General features: G+C 45.4%; 1 protein-coding gene across 1 annotated transcript in view; it reads right to left on the bottom strand.

Moving 5' to 3' along the window:
* The window catches only part of BCKDHB (branched chain keto acid dehydrogenase E1 subunit beta), a 270779-nt gene that overhangs the window by 118918 nt on the left and 135301 nt on the right, over window positions 1-16560 (bottom strand). The gene's annotated exons all lie outside the window — the stretch shown is intronic.

Genomic DNA, 16560 nt, shown 5'->3' with positions numbered 1-16560 from the left:
GCTGCCACGCTGCATCATTCAGCATCTCCTCATAGAGATGCATCGAGCAAATTCATCTCTATCAGGAACGTTCAGTGCCTCCATACAGAGTGTGGACACTGAACATCAGTGTTGCATACTGTGCAGCACTGACCCAGAATGCACCCCTAGTGGCTGTCTGAATGACTGCCACTAGAGGTGTCCCTAGACAGCACTGTAAAACATGCCTTTTCTCTTGAAAATAGGAAAGCCATGTGACTTAGAGTTTGAATGGTGACCAGAACCACTACAACTCATATCAGTTATAGTGCAGAGAGACAGTTGACACCTTCATGTTTCTGAAAACGGCAAAACAACAAAAAAAAAAAAAGCACAAAATGATAGATTAAAAGTAAACCTTATTTAAAACAATAAATATGCCGTATTTATCACTAAACTCGTTTTATTTTGTAAATTACGTCTATTAAAATGAGAAATTCTGATGAAATCTGAAAAAAATATCAGTCATATCTTCTTTATCTCTATAGTAACTATTGATGCAACATATATTCATTACTACATCGGTTATGGCATGTTACATACGCTACAATACACTAAATAAAAAGGGGCAAAAATACCTCACAGTAGTTCTTCCTTACTACTGAAGGTTGAGAATGCCAAGGTAACTTAATTTGCCATCCTTATTAAGTATCAATACATCCTTGTAATACAGGAACAAAATGCAAACATAGGTTTACATGCTATTAGTTATCAGTGGAACTGTAAAAAAAAATAGTGATCTGTTAACAAGTTATGTCAGCTTCAACATTAAAGGGATACTCTAAGCGTATAGTGTATAGTGTATAAAATATACTATGCCTGATGGAATGTTATTATATTAATGCTTTTTTATATTTAATATGTTGGTGAATAAATCCCTAGACCAAGTTTCAAAGTTTAAGCATAGTAAGCTTTTTGGTTATTTACAAGTTTGGACTTTATACCTTCTTTCCTAAATCCTAGCTCTTTACTGCTGTTTGCATAGTAACCTATGGTAATTAAAGGAACACTATAGTCACCTAAACAACTTTAGCTTAATGAAGCAGTTTTAGTGAATAGATCATGCCTCTCAGGTTTCACTGCTCAATTCTCTGCCATTTAGGAGTTAAATCACTCTGTTTCTGTTTATGCAGCCCTTGTCACACCTCCCCTGGCTATGATTGACAGAGCCTGCATGACAAAAAAACTGGTTTCACTTTCAATCAGATGTCATTTACCTTAACAATTTTATCTTTTGCTTTGTAAATTGAACTTTAATCACATACAGGAGGCTCTTGCAGGGTCTAGCAAGCTATTATAACAGGGGATTAGAAAATCTAAATAAAACAGAACATGCAATAAAGGAAGGATAAATATTAGATGACTCTTTACAAGAAATGTTAAGGAAGGCTGTGCAAGTCACATGGAAGGAGGTGTGACTAGAGTTCATAAACAAAGTGATTTAACTCCTAAATGGCAGAGAATTAAGCAGTGAGACTGCAGGGGCATGATCTACACACCAAAACTGCTTCATTAAGCTAAAGTTGTTTTGGTGACTATAGTGTCCCCTTAAGACCAGGTGTAACTATCTGATTGAATAAAGAAGTAAAAGCATGCCTTGTTAAAGAACACAATATAACCTGTGATATGCAATGACATTTTGTATATGTTACTGTGAACATGTGTGTGTCATGGTGGCTTCTTCCCATCGCTGCATAGAGATTGCAGGACAAACAAGACATTGCTAAATTACATAGCAAAGAAATTATCAATTATTTTAAGAGGTCTTCATTTTATTCTTACAGCTTTGGGAGCTCGTTCGCGATTGTCAATGGAACTGTGATAACAGCTGGTGAGTATTCAGAAGTTATTTTCGGTCTATTTTAATACTCGCAGCTGCTATCCTGTTTTTCTCTTAAATTTTGAACCTGGTATTATTGTAGACGGTAGTAGTGGGATTGTCAGTGTGCAGTGGTTGTATTCCCATTCTACCAGCGAGTAGAGTGCGTCATGTAGTATTATGAGAGAGAATACTGTATTTTTTTTTTTATACCTGTTTAGGTGTAGGGAGACTGCCAGCGTGCAGTGGTTGGTGTCCCATTCTACCAGCGTGTAGTGTGTGTAATGTAGTATTATCAGAGATAATACTGTAGGTTTTTATGCCTGTTGAGTTATTATTTATAATTAGAGAGTCACAGACTTCCTTGTTACTTTGTAAAAAGTGGAGGGAACTCTTAAAATCTAGTTATTTTCCCCTATGATTTAATAATTGATCTCTGGTTTGTATACTGCATTTTCGAATTATAGAGTATACGATTTATATATTTAATTGTGTTGTAATCTTATTGAGTCTGAGAGCGTGATAACTGTAACTATTTCTATGAGCCTATCCGGTTAACTTAGTAGATAGATAAGACTAGCTATTTTCTTGAATATTTAATATGTATAATGAACTCAGCATGATTTCCATAAGGAAATCCCCTCACTAGGATATTGATAAAAAAGTCTGATTTTTGAACTAGGGATTAGATGTTAAAACACTACACATCTCTCACAGTGTGAATGATTGATCTTTGTTCAGACTCATTGTATTGTAACTGTGTTTACTTTTATTGTTCTACATTTTCAGAAGGAGGCCCATTGTATATTATATATATACATACACACACACACACACACGGCTATTTAAATCCTTTGCTTGACACAGTACTTTAGACTAATCCACACTATATGTGTTAACCCAATATGAGAATTAATATTTTTTTCATCGCAGCTGGTAGTAATTTCTAAGAATATTTACAGGATTAATTACAAGTTATTATTGGCAAACCTCTGAACAAAGTTGCCCATATCTTCCCAAAACATAATGTATAATACAACTTTTTATGTGTCACCCTCCCCCTACCTTCCTGGGGCTGCAGAAGGTTGACAAAAGAAGGTTTGGCACTTAAAGGCATGAAATTAAGAAGCGACACGATACTAGCTCCCCATTTCACTTCTGATGCCAAGGTGCAGTAAATGCCATATATGTTGGTAGAAGATAGGGTGGTCATTAAGGCTCCCTCAGTATTTTATTATTTAAAAAAATTAAAATAAAATGATATGTTCTTACTTATCATTCAGAACCCATTCCTAAATACCTATATGACATAAGGAGGGTGATGACAGACATATAACAAGATGAGGGGGGGCGTGGCCTGAATGCCGATGGAGTGAGACACACTTAACCTGAGCTCCTAGGCCCCAACCTGCTAAACCCTGGAAAATAGCATCGCAATTAAGCTAAAAATGGGGAAAACCAAGAGAATGGGCACTGCAGGTACCTCCTGCGTGAACCCAGCAAGACACAACCCCGGCCCGATGGACGAATTCCTAACAACATCACAGGGCCCGCGGGGCTCTGATGGCACCGTCACGCCGGCACCGGCCTCTCCGGCCTCCAGCGTGGCACACTCAGACCGGACCTCACCGGCGACCTCCACGCTGACCCAAATATCAGCGGACATAGCTAAAATCACAGCTAGCATGCTTACCCGCAAAGACAACGTGGATATGGTCGCGGAACTGAGAGCAGTCATCAGAGAGGAAATCACAGCGGTCCGTAGAGACCTTGCAGCGCTGGAGCAGCGCGTGGACGGCCTGGAAGTGGACCGTCTACAGAACGCCCAATCCAGGCAAGCAGCTGAACTGGCAACTGGGAGGCAAGGAAACATCCTACTAGACATCCGCCGCCAAGTCGAAGACCTCGATAATAGAGGCCGCTGCAAGAACATAAGAATCAGAGGCCTCTCGGAGACAGAGGGGGAAGTCCCCCAAGATGCCCTCACAGACTTGTTCACGCACCTCTTGGGTGAAACAGCCCCCCAGCAATTTCGGCATCGAAAGGGCACACCGGGCCCTGCGGGCTCCCAGAAGAGACTGCCTACGAAGAGACATCATATGCTCGCTGGAATCCTTCCAACTAAAGGAAACCATAATGCAAGCAGCTAGAGCGCAACAAAGGATCATATACATGGACTCCCAGGTCTCCCTCTATCAAGACCTGTCCACAATCACCATTGATGCTCGCCGAGCACTGAGACCGCTAACCCGGATGCTACAGGAGAGGAGAATACCCTACAAGTGGGGACGATGTCCCCCGCTTTCTGAACGCAGCAGGCCTGCCTGCGATACAGATCCCGAACTGGATCCTGGAGGGTCCTCCGGCCCGGGCGGCGGGACCGTCGGAAGTGGCACACAACCTCCGAGCAGAACCCACCCCGCAACAGCGCAGGGGAGGCCCTGAGGTCCCCGAATAGACAGCCAAGCACTCTTAACAAGGTCTCCACCCCCGAACCGAACCAAGGATACGCACCCCGCAACCCTGACCCATGTGTTCTTGGGGTCCCGCTGGTCCGGACCATATCACACGAAGGCCATACTTGGGGTATGTACTCTCCCTAAACCTCGCCTGCAGGCACTAATTAGGTGGGGGGTCAACCCTGGGGGTTAACAGCGGGATAAAGTGTCTCCCCGGAAAGTCCCAAAGCTAAGGCGCATGAAGAGGGGGAACCCCCCAGGTTGGGAGGGAAAGGGTTTTCACGGGGGTAAAAGAGACACTAAGAGGTCCCTTGCCGATATCAACCGGGTCCATAACAGATGACGGTCACTCATAAGCAGTTCTTACACTTGGACCACTATGAGAATTGCGGTCTGGGCGGCGGGGGAATGGACTAGGGGGATCCGGGGGGGACATGGGCGGGTACGATCTGCGGTGAAAAGGGCGTTGGGTAGTAGAATCTCTAAGCTGTTGAGGAGGGGGAAAAACTACTGTGCAAAGTTTATTAGATCTGTAGCGTATACCAGTAAGCTGGTGGCCCCCCCATACATGCAACCCATAACCACTGTTAACGCACTGTATGTAAAAACCTGAATACTAGACTCTAGCCGTTGCTCTAGCATAGAATAAAAAAGTACAAAGAGGGGAATCAGAAGGAGGGGTCTGATATGGAATGGGCACAGAAAGCTGAAACTGCTGGAAAACAAAGTAGAGAAGAGGGAGAAGTAGATGAAGTGATTTATTATAAGTGCCAGAATAGGGGTAAAAGGGAAGAAAATGTTAGGAAGAAATTGGACCAGGAAGGAGGCCCCATAGCGGATAAACCCCGCGCCAGAAGTCCCCCCCCCCCCCACGCGCTCACGCACCCAGCCTCAAACCAGCACGTAATGCAAACGCCTAAAATACGGATATACTTCACGACTAACACAATAGCAAAACACACAGACCCCTACAAGCGTACACCCAAGTAAGGGAGAAACCACTAAGTTAGAGGATGGCCATGACCGACAGCAGCCCAGCAAAGGATCTAAATAACGATATTAGGTCCCACCTACCAGGTGCCACACCACAGACAAACACAAAATACGCCACTGCTAACCACACAGACCGCTGGCCCACGACCCACTCAAACACTAACCTACACTTGGGTGCACTGGTGGAGCTCTGATCTAAGAACAGCAGGGAACGATTTGAGGGAGAAACAAAGAACCACAGATGCATACAGAGGGGGACATGGGAGGGACACACCAACAGAAAACAGGCAGCAGAGCAAAAAGATGTACGCATTACACCAAACGGGACCGGATGGACACAAACATATACAACATCCCCAAACTTACACAATTGGACATAGCGACCACAAACACTCCCGACAGGTTGGGAGCTGACGGAGACGGAAGACGACAACTGACCACTTGACCATATAACACCTCTGCCCACGGCGGCACCGAACCTCACTGAGATAGACCCAGACTGTAAATAAAACCGGGGTTCCACGGGACAGACGTATAGCCGGACCCCAGGAACTTTTGAACCCGGTACAGGGTTGACGTCACACCCATACAACCCCCACCCGAGGGGCCAGTTGGACCCCTCACCACATCACCTTCCTTGACCCCTACGAACAAGACAACCCCCTTCCCCCCATGCCTCCAGTGCCACGGCGAGTGGGGCGTCCCACTGCTGCACCCCCCCCTAAGATGGCAGCCACGCAGGGGTTTACCCCGGCTCAACTGACGTACTGGTCCAATAATGTCCAGGGACTTAACACTCCAGAAAAACGTGCCCATCTGCAACCCCGACTGTGGAACGCGAAAGTGTCCGTGGCGTTCCTGCAAGAGACTCACCTCAGAGGCAGAGACGCACCTAAACTAGCGAACCAACGCTTTCCGATGGGATACTACACGAACCACAACGAAGCCAAAAAAGCAGGAGTTGAGATATTATTCGCCCACTCAGTACCATTCCAAAGCACACAGTCTCTAGCAGATCCGAACGGAAGATATCTCTTCCTTAAGGGCACCATCGTAGACCATGTTTACACCTTCGCATGCCTGTACAGTCCAAATAGAAAACAACACACATTCTTGAGCCGGACGCTGGCCAAGCTGGAGAGGTTCAGGGAGGGCCTGCTGATAGTGGCTGGAGACCTGAACATGCCGCTGGACCCCCTCCAGGACACCTCCAGGGGCCAAAGTGCAATCCCCACACAGTGCCTGAGAGCCGCACAACGATCCCTGCACAAGGTGCGGCTGGTGGACTGCTGGAGAGCATTCCACCCAGAAGGCCGCGACTATACGCATTACTCAGCTGTCCACACACAATATAGTCGCATAGACTATATATTCATGGCCCAAGAATACCTGAACCTACTACACAACGCAGACATAGGCCTCGTGGACCACTCCGACCACGCGCCGGTACTGGTTCACACAAGCTCCCCGCTCTTTAAGCCAAGAGAAAGGCAATGGAAACTAAATGAATCCCTGCTGGACGACATGGAACTCACTACCACGGTATCCCGTGCCTTAACTGACTACTTTACAACGAACGACAACCCAGACACGCCACCATTAACACTCTGGGAGGCCTATAAATGTGTTATCCGGGGACACCTCATAACAGCTAGCACCAGGCGCAAAAAACAATGGAAAGCACAAATTGCTAACCTGACAAGACAAATAACGGAACTTGAAAATGAACACAAGACCACCCTGGACGAAAGTACACACCTCCGCCTCACGGAGACCCGCAGAAAGCTCCGGGATATACTGTCTCAAGGACGGCTACACACCGCCAGGAAAACATCTAGATATTTCTATGAACACTCCAATAAAAGTGGCAGACTGCTGGCAAGGATGCTCCAGGAGAAGCGGAGATCACAACACGTCCACAAAGTCCACACGAGAGAAGGAGGCATCACACGGCTCCCTGAGGGCATTTTAAAAGCGTTCCGAGAATACTATGTGGTGCTATATGACCAAACACAAAACAGGAAGGGAATAGCAGCAAGACTCCACCAGGAACGGATTGCTACATACCTGGAAGACCACGTAACCCGTAAACTGACCCCAGAACAAGAATCTGACCTGGAACTACCCGTCTGAGGGTCTGGTGCAGAGTGCACTACGCCAAGAAACTCACAACGTCCCCCTACCCGCTCACACCCATAACTAACAACCCGAAGTTGGCGGGAGGGCTTGGCCCTGCCGACCTGAGGAACTTTGGGGCTACTGACACACAAGGGGTCCATAAGCACCAAATTTCAAGAGTGCAACAATAAAATATTGACGCACGGGTACAGGACACCAGATGTCCTACGGCACGTTCACAACTCGATCCCAGGTGAATGCTGGCGGTGCGGCATAGAGGAAGGCACAGGAATACACATTTGGTGGAAATGCTCGCACATCGTACCATATTGGCAGATGATACATCGAATGATCAGAGAAATCACAGGTACAGAAGTCCCCTTCCAGCCGCTACCGATGCTGTTAAAAGATAACCACATACCCCTGAAGACATACAAAAGAGGCCTTATCGTACACCTGCTTACGGCAGCGAAAACGCTCATACCAACAATGTGGAAATGCCCGATGATACTCTCTTTCCAACAATGGATTGACAGGGTAGAAACAATTTACAACATGGAAATGATGACGGCCTCCCTGCAGGGACGCTCGGACAAATGTGCTCTGACATGGTTCCCATGGATGGACTACATATCTAAGAGAGCAGCGGGTGCTGGCACGGGGGGGGGGGGGGGGGGGGAACGGGGGCGCTACCGCGGCGGCACTAGCCCCCCGACAGGAGAACACACACCCACAAGAAGCACCACACTCGTATAAACCCATACGACTGGACACTCTCCCCTTCCCTCCCCTTCCCCCAGAAACCACGGACATACGACAGACGTACAACCAAAAGACACTGTAAAAACTCGATTTAGCCCAAGCTAGAATAGACACCCAACAATAGTACAGAAGGGAGGATAGACAGGAGGAGGCACGCAAGAAAAACGCGGAGAACTTAACCAAACCTTGGTCTCACAAAGACTCTCCTGAACCAGAGAGGGAGCAGAAAGGATAAACAGACAGAACAAAACACGACTTGAAATAGGACTTTGGACCCCAAACCTACTGGGGAAGACAACTAACTCAGACAACCACAACACAGACAACCCCACGATTTGCGCTAAATCAAACACGATGGTCACAATTCTATATCACCTAACCGGACACTCCCTGCCGCACTAGAGATGGGGTCCGGCAAACTCACGCAGAGACACAACGAGAATACAAACAGTGAAAGGGCCAACTAAAGACACACTGACCCGGTGGAGACCAAGACTCATCTTAACCAGACGTAAATCCTGCACAACCCAAGAATGCCAGAACGAAACCACAATTAGATACAGCTATATAAACAGCATACACCTAAAACCCACACGCACATAAAGGAAAACAACCACAACCAACACACGAACTTATGGGGGACAGACACAATACCAGCAGAGAGTCAAAGTGGTGCAACACTAAAAATAGAAAACGGAGATGGAAAACGATCTAGGTAAAAGAGCTACAAAAACAAACAAAAAAAAAAAAAAACACTCGTAACACTTGAACGCAAGACAACAATATAGCCAGACATGGAGACCCAAAGTAAACTGAAAACAAAAGGGAAACCAACACAATCAGCACATAAAGACAGCTCAATTGCCGCCCGAGTTTTCACCCCTCCTACTTTCCCTACAGTGGACACAAAAAAATAAATACGCCTACAAGCATGTTAATACAGACACCACTCTTAGTTAACTATCAGGGAAACATGTTCTTATTCTAGCAGCGTAGCAATAGTGTGACTGACTGTGTTCACAGCTAAAAGCCGAATGTTTAATTGCTATATGATTGTTCCTACATATATGTTCAAAGCTTTAACACAAATTTGATGTTATCTGTCCGTAAAGAAAAATAAAGAATGTAAAAAAAAAAAAAAAAAACAAGATGAGGGATACGCTGACGGGTTTGACTCGACTTTTGGTTTGAGAGGTTGTTAGGTTCCCTCGGAAGGTAGACATTAATATGTATTCTATTAGTTGTGCTGTATGTATTTATTTCTGTATTTAAGTGTTTGTGTATTCCTACTAGGAGAAAGGCCAAAGATTCTGATGGACAATACCAATCCCTACGCATAAGATGACAGCAGCTCTGTGAAGGAGGAGCAGGGCTTGCACGGCCGCGGCTCCCACTTAGATTTCCAAATTGTTTGGGGTTTTTTCCTCCTGATCCTGGATTACTGGGCAAGTCAGGTAATTTTGGAGGTATGGCAACATACCCAGGTAATTTTCTTTCCTTATGCTGTTCACTCTGTGAACAAAGGAGGGAATTAATGGAATGTTATATTTATGCTTTTTGATATTTAATATGTTGGTGAATAGGCCCCTAGACCAAGTTTAAAAGTTTTAGCATAGGAAGCTTTTTGGTTGTTTACAAGTTTGGACTTTATACCTTCTTTCCTAAATCCTAGCCATTTACTGCTGTTTGCATAGTAACAGCAGTAAAGTCCTAATAAAACACAGGGCTGGTGCAAGGATTTATGCCGCCCTAGGCAAAGATCCATTTTGCCACCCCCTCCTGTCACTCATTCACTGACAGACACACACACTCACTGACTGACAGACACACAGGCAGACACACACTGAAAGCCGTTGACTCCTACAGAGCCTGTATGATAAAAAATTTAAATGGTTTCATGTTTGATAAAATCGGAAACCGCAATGTATATACTTAAGTTTTTATCTTCTGCTCTTTTAATTGAACCTATGATCACACACTGGAGGCGGGTCCTAGCAGCTCATTAACAGAGCAGGAGATAAGAAATTAAAAATTAATCAGACTGTGCAATAAAGGAAGTTTAAAATTAAATCTCATTATATGAAATGTGTAGGGAGACTGTAAGTCACATGCATACCGTAGAAGGTGTATGCGTGTGGGGGGGAGGATTCTAGTTTTATTTTGATCAGGAGATTAATTTATCGCATTTTGCTGGTATTACGGTAAGTCAAGTCAAAATTTGTTTACAAAAAAACACCAGTAAGCAAGACCATAGAGAGGGGACTGAGTTCACATGGATTTTCACTGAACAAGATCTTTGATGTTAATGCCCCTCCCTACTAATAATACTTCTACACAGGCATCAGAGGTGTGCACCTATCACTCAAACCTTACTTATGAATTTACGCCTCGATATTCAGTTCATCAACTCCATTAACTTAGAATATTCTATCAAGATTAGTCCATATCACCTTGATTCCTTACATGACTCCAGTGAGAGCAGATCTGTCCGCTCCCATGGTCTTTATGTTCAGAAACAGATTTACGGCAGCAGCAAGTGTCTTCTGTAGTCCACGCATAATTTATTATACATACACCTCTGTATAAATTTTACCCAATTCAAGAATACATACATATACACACACACAACGACCTATCTCTAGATTTCAGTGCAGCACACGGATTTATATGTCCATTTTGCAGCCTCAGAATTGTTAGCAATTTCCTTTAACTATATGCCAAAGGAGGGACTGGGAGGACTACAATACAGTCATGCCAATTTACATCTGGTAGCAAGAAGCACAGTATTTGCATTTTCTGTGCTTTTGCTTTCATTTCCATGTAGTTTTATAACTGTCAACTGACAACTTTGATGTAAATACTAAAATAAATTATATAATATTTTTACAGTGTAGGTCCCGAGGTCTCCTCACTAACACAGGTACATCTGGAGTTAATTTTGTTAGAAGCCCCCCCCCCCCAAAAAAAAAAAAAGAAGAAGAAGATTCTGTCTCTGTTATGCCAGTTCTCTTATCATAAGTTCCCATAAGGACAATTTTTACATATTTATTGAACAGGGTAGATGTCATAACTTGCACTGAATCACTTAGACTAATTTCTCAAAGATCGTGCTAATGACAGTGACCTTTTTTCTCCATGGTGGCATACATTACTGAATCATTTCCTTTCTTTGTGTTTGCACATTGCAATAAAAAAAACAATATAATACATGTATCACTGCATATCAGTAAATCATTTTGGTTTGCATATTAACTAGGAGTAATAACGCAGAAACGTACACTGGTTAAGAGGCCATTAAATGCTTTGTGGCAGATATACAAACCAAATAGCATAACTGTATTCGAACGTAAGCTTGCGGAGGGCGGAGCCTAGCACCCGAGGCAGACGGTCGCATGGCCGCCTAGCTCCGGACCAAATAGCGAAAAAACCCGTACTACCCGCACTTATTCTCTCATCAAACCTCCCAAGGGGGGACCCCGAGACCCCACGAGCACAATGGGCAGGAAAACCAAAAAGGCGAAACCCGACAAACCCCGCCAGGGCATGGATATCGGGGAATTATGGCGGCAGGCGCACGATGCTGCAGGAGCCAAGATGGCGTCCCTACACGGAGGCTGCTCTGACTTCACAGAAGGGTCGTCAGACGAAGATGGGGGAGACCTCATGCTGCCCATGTCGACTCCGACCGCATCACGGACACAGCCACCCACAAAACCCCATACCCCAGTGACCATGGAGGCAATAGGGGCCCTCATGGCGGACCATCACAAAAAAATAGCGGAGGACGTGGCCCTGATCAGAGGGGACATTAAGGGCATTACCAACAGATTGGCTGCAGTGGAAACCACTTCTACCAGCCAAGCGAAGCAAATTGCAGACCTCCAGACCGCACTAAGGGACCTGCAACTCAAAACTCGGCAACATGAGCAACAAATTGCCGCCCACGAGGACAAGGCCAGACGGAACAATATAAAGCTACGTGGGATCGCAGACTCCGTTCCCGAAGCCGAACTGCCACATTTAGTCAGGAGATTACTCACATCAATACTCTCCCCTAAGGCAGCAAGGGCAACCGTACTGGACGGCCTGTTCCGAATACCACGACCTGCCTCGGCCTCCCCAACTGCAACGGGGGACCTGATCCTCCAGTTCCAGTCATTCAGAGACAAACAAGCGATCCTAGAAGCCGTTAGGGGTCAACCTACTTACCCTTTCGAAGACATGTCCATATCGTTCTATGCGGACCTGTCGGGCGGAACACTAGGGTGGAGGAGGCAAATGAGCCCTCTCACGGCTCTCCTGCGTCGCCACCAAATCCGGTACAGATGGGGTCCGGGGCGCACCCTTACGGTAGACGTAGGAGGCAACAAGCATACCATCCGCGACCTGCAAGAAGCCAATGAGAAGCTGAGCCTGCTCGGACTCCCCTTGAACGCAATGGCCCAGCCGACACGACCAGCAAGCCAAGTACACCCGCCGGGGAGATATTCTGCTGAAGCACCGGAGTTCGTGCCCCGCAGCACACTCGCAGACCCATATGCCAGGGCCACAACCTGATAATGGACATATCCCGGAGGTTCAACATAATTTGTGGCACGACACCGTGCATACCTTCAGATGACCTGAGGACTGAGATACACCGGGGACTATTAGTCTCCCCACACTTGAGCACAATATGTTTTATGCCTTTTTCCCTTTTTATGCTTTTAATCATATTTTTGTTCCCTCTCCTTTAACTCCTAACAGTGTAATGGTATATGCATGAACCCTCCACGGTTACGCTTCCGCCTTCGTTGTTATCATTAAGGCGGGCCTAAGCACGCACACCTGACAGCAGACTATACCAGCGGTCACTAGCCGGCCGGCCTCACCGACCGTCCTTATATTTGCTTACTTAGTATGCCTTCCCTACACCTAGCCGATAAAGAGCTATCAACACATAGCACTCACATGCTGCTGGCAGGTTTTGCCCACAAGACTTCGACCTAGACTTAGGGCATACTTAGAAGTATATCCCTCACATCACTCGACCAGTCCCAATTGCTATGGGGGATGTCTCCGATAGGTTACCGACTGCACTAACCCAACAGCATGTCAAATACAGGCTGACAATGTAACAACACTACTTTGAAAGGGAGCCATCACATACTCACGCACTCATATACCCACTAGTATGACCTCCGTTTAATTTTAGTACTTATTAACGGCAACTACTGCCTTATAAATATGTTTTATCCATTGCAAGCAATTTACGATTGGTGGTCAATAACTTACCGTTTTCATCGCCAACTATGGTCTGACGGGACACAGCCTTCTGTGCCATATTACGCCTGAATCCGCCCACTCATCATATCAGCATGCCAACCCGCACTTACTATGCCCCTGACACCCTGATAACGGCTTTCTCAGCCACGAGCGATTATTTTTTCTTAATACTTACCATTTTTATTTTATTTTTCACACTTGAGTCAACACAAGGTAACGCAAGGGGAGATCCACTTTATAGGCAGTCAAAAGGCAGCACACCAAGGTTGTCCAGCAAGTTGTATTGTTTTACGCCTATACCTCTGTATTGACTATGCTGTATAGGTTCGTTAAAATACTGCTTAACAGCTACGCACTAGCGAGCCGATTTATTTAACCACTGCTACCCATTGAAACCGGCAATTAGCCCCCCAGGGCAGTCGACCTGCATAAATGTAATGTTTAATGTGTTATTTGACATCAGTTATCCCTAGCACCATGAGGACTGCCCCCGGTTACCGTAAATATATGAACCCAGCGGCAACTAAGCATCAGTCCTCACCTTGCTTGTTTATTATGTTACTTACTTATTCTAATTTATTGACAATTTTCTTGCCTACCGTTTTTACATCTGCACTTTCAGCTTTATTTTTCAGGCAGATATGTATATCCCAGCATTTAAAATACTGCAATAGTTCCCTGCAGAGTACACCTAATCCACACGCATGCTAAACTACTGTGCAGATACTCTCCGCTAATGTTCAAGAGATTCAGTGAGCTTGTTGATACTTAAAAAATGTGCACATACTCATGCCATTGTTAAGCCTGTATACCTATATAAAGTACGCTGTTGTGGCGTTTGTGAATGTTATGTACTTAACTGCACAACAAAAATAAAGAATTCAAAAAAAAAAAAAACGTAAGCTTGCACCTAGCATATTAAGAAAAAAATAAATAAAATTAAAAAAAACTAATTAAATTTTTAAATATGACTCATTAAAATAAACTCTGTAAAAATGAATTAAAAAAAAAAAAAGAATACTGGAATACTGATAAGAGCTTTTTATTCAAACTGTTGTAATGTTACCTTTCCTATATTAAGAACCTTGAATGTTTCACCTAAACAGCGCAACAGTGATTTATGGGATTTGTAGTTCAACTATTTACTATCCAATAAAAGATGTACAACTTGCAGCTATCTCCATTCATAAAAGCTTGAATAAAATCCTTGCAGTATAATAGTTTGTTTGTTTTTTTATGGAAATTTATCATAGGTTTTCTTATTCATGTTTTTTTTTTTTTTTAATGAATTTTGCATGTTTTCTGACGTGAAGCTTTAATAGCCTTATAAACAACTCCTGCTAAATAACTGAAAATGTCAAGAAAATTGACAGATGTGTGATTTGCTTATACTCTAGGCTAGGGGTAGGCAACCTATGGAACGTGTGCCATGCACTGCACTCGAGGCTGCTAGAGCCAAACAGGCTCTGGCCTATCAGGAGTCCCAGGGAAACTTCAGATATCTGCTAATACAAAAGGGTGGTGAAGGGTAATCCTCAATTTATGCATTGCAGCATGTAGAGGAAGTGATCTCAGATCACTTCCTCCCATCACTTGTGAATGGGAATCCACACTGGAGTAGAAAAGCCCACAGCAGCTATCACAGCTCCTGCCCATGACATGTACCTGGCCAGCCTGGATATACACAGAGCTGCAGAATAACCCTCCCTCATACAAATAATATGAAGGCTGAACTAGATGGATGCAAGTCTCTTTTCAGCTATGTAACTATATATGTTACTATGTAACAATCCGCACAAACTAAACACCACTACAATCCACATCCATGCACACAAACCCACATGCAGCCTCTCACATGTAATACCCCAAACACACTACCAAACACTATGTGACATCCATCCACACACAGCGCACATTCATAGGTATCATACGGGATACCACAAACTACGCAAACATATACAATATAATAGCTTATATACACACAAATACAAAAATACAAAGCAACTAAAGCAAAGAAACTAAATAAATAAGCAGAATACGGCAACATACACATCTCAATTTTAAAAAAAATAGGGGGGGGGCGGAGCCTGACCTGCAACCGAGCAAGACGTGCTCTGCTTGAGCTCTCACCAACCGACGACAAAAACGCCTGAAATCAGGGGGTGCAACCGTAAAAACCTCACATAACGAGGCTACACTAATTGGGGAACCCAGTATGCACCCGCAGATACCCAACACGTCACCCGGAATGCCCGGGATTCAAGGCGGAAGGCTGAGGCCTACGAGAGTGACCGGGCTGGGAAGACGGGCGCTTCCCGCTCATCACTCTGAGCCACAAGCAGGCACTAACCAAACCCCCCCCCCTACGGACCGGTGGGGGTTATCCCGGTCCCCGCCACAAAGAACTGGACCGGTCTCCGACCTGCTATTGAAACCGGCAGCTAGAGCAGACGGACCGGAGATACAGGCCTCTAAGATGGCGGACACAAGCGACGACCTAACCAAGGGCAATCAGCAGCAACCTGCACCACCCGAACCCAATCTCAACACGAGAGACTCACTGGACCGGATTTTTGAGAGGTTCTGGGCTAAGCTTTGGGCCCACACACGACCAGCTGCAGCCAAACCTCCTCCTGATCCGACCACAGCACAACCCAGCAGCACCGAGGGGACAGGGAAGCCTCTAATGGGCGCTACTACCGGTAAATCTTATATAATCCACATAAAACGCCCGCCTGGACAGAGGGCAATGAGGGGACTCACCCGCAGGTACCGGCCACACAGGCGGAGGGCCGTAAGCAACACACGGAGACACAAGCCTGACATACGCAAGACCCAACGCACCCCCTCGACGGGGACGATCCTGGACCTGGAAGGACCCCAGGCTCGTGGCCTGAAGGTACCAGCCCTCGCATTACTCCGGGGCTATGGAGGCACCGCGTCCACAAAGGGCTGTACAGCCGACCAGCTGACTACCTCTGAACGCTCCTACACTCAGCACCGCTCAGGGATCGGGTGACAAGGCTGGATAGGGAAGGCAGCTGCAAGCTGGTGATGGAGCTCCACGCAATGGGACTAACATGCTAAAACTATGCATGATCTTTCTCCTACCTATTGGGACTCTAT

This window comes from Pelobates fuscus, chromosome 2 (genome assembly GCF_036172605.1).
Source record: "Pelobates fuscus isolate aPelFus1 chromosome 2, aPelFus1.pri, whole genome shotgun sequence".
Taxonomy (NCBI): Eukaryota; Metazoa; Chordata; class Amphibia; order Anura; family Pelobatidae; genus Pelobates; species Pelobates fuscus.
This window is presented reverse-complemented; position numbering and strand designations above follow the sequence as displayed.